Source organism: Priapulus caudatus, unplaced genomic scaffold (assembly GCF_000485595.1).
Source record: "Priapulus caudatus unplaced genomic scaffold, Priapulus_caudatus-5.0.1 Scaffold809, whole genome shotgun sequence".
Lineage (NCBI taxonomy): Eukaryota > Metazoa > Priapulida > Priapulimorpha > Priapulimorphida > Priapulidae > Priapulus > Priapulus caudatus.
The window spans coordinates 75,446-76,555 of NW_014577870.1; the positions used below are offsets into that span (position 1 = coordinate 75,446).

Below are 1,110 nucleotides of genomic sequence, written 5' to 3' on the forward strand. Positions count from 1 at the left end.
TCTCTCTCTCTCTCTCTCTCTCTCTCTCTCTCTCTCTCTCTCTCTCATCTCCCTCTCTCTCTGTCTCTCTCGTCGGATGCGTCTACAATTCTTTAATGTCACAAGCCGGCGGAAAACATGGGCCTGTGTGCGCTGCATGACAGCGTGTCTATTGTGGGAGCCTAGCAATCATGCAGCATGCACCAGCAGCTGCCCATGTTAGACGCTAATGCCGGCTTTAACTCGTACCATCCTAACGACGTCGGCTTGTTTTTCCCTACGCTGATCTCACTCCTGCCGTAGTGGAAACAGTAATCTTTAACTCGCTTCAGCCACACAGACCCTATATTGATTTCGCGTGTTACGTTTCCGCCGCGTTTCTACATTGAAGACGGAGAGTCATGGAGAGGGCACGTAAGAGGATACGGTCCGTCTATGGTGACGCGCAGCCAGCTGTATGAGTCAGACGTGTCTATACAGTGATGACGCTAGTCATGAGAGAGATAAATTATATATATATATATTTATATATTTAAATTAAAAAAAAAAATAATCTGGCGTCGTAGCCGTCGTCTCGTGGTCCTCCGTGGTCCGTCGTCGTGGGGTGGTTGCTGGTCATCCTCGTGGTGAGGGGTCGTCGCCGTGGGGGTCGTCGCTGTGGTGATGGTGCTGATCATCTTCGTGGTGGGAGTCGGCGTGGGGGTTGTGCTGTCCATCGTCGTGGGTAGTCCTACTGGTCCTCGAGTGCTACGCCCAATAGCGGAGCCTGCTCGATTGGGACTATTTGTATCGCGCACGCACCATCACTGCTTTGTACGACGGTAAATCCCGGGTTGAGTCGGCGGAACCTGATGACATCATTGAAAAATGACGTCCAGTCACTATACATGGTTTGTCCTGGACAGCTGCCGTAAATGAGGCGAGGCATCGGCGACGGAGGTCCAATGTTGTCGTCGTGAGTTGGTCCGTCCGCTGCTGCACTGCCCCAGTCAATAGTGTTGACAGGGTGCGTTAGCGCCTGTGTGGTGGTGGATATATACACGCACACGTACGCAAACATATAATACACGCACACGTACGCAAACATATATACACGCACACGTACGCAAACATATATACACGCACACGTAC

The 1,110-nt window shown here is 51.4% G+C and overlaps 2 protein-coding genes across 2 annotated transcripts in view; one reads left to right on the plus strand and one right to left on the minus strand.

Moving 5' to 3' along the window:
- Positions 1–1,110, plus strand: part of LOC106813685 — an 18,341-nt gene that overhangs the window by 15,585 nt on the left and 1,646 nt on the right. The gene's annotated exons all lie outside the window — the stretch shown is intronic.
- LOC106813684 (dnaJ homolog subfamily B member 9-like) overlaps positions 206–1,110 on the minus strand; it is a 24,658-nt gene continuing 23,753 nt past the window's right edge. Inside the window, exon 8 of the transcript XR_001394495.1 lies at positions 206–215. The gene's annotated coding sequence lies outside the window, so the exon portion shown is untranslated. The remainder of the gene's footprint in view (positions 216–1,110) is intronic.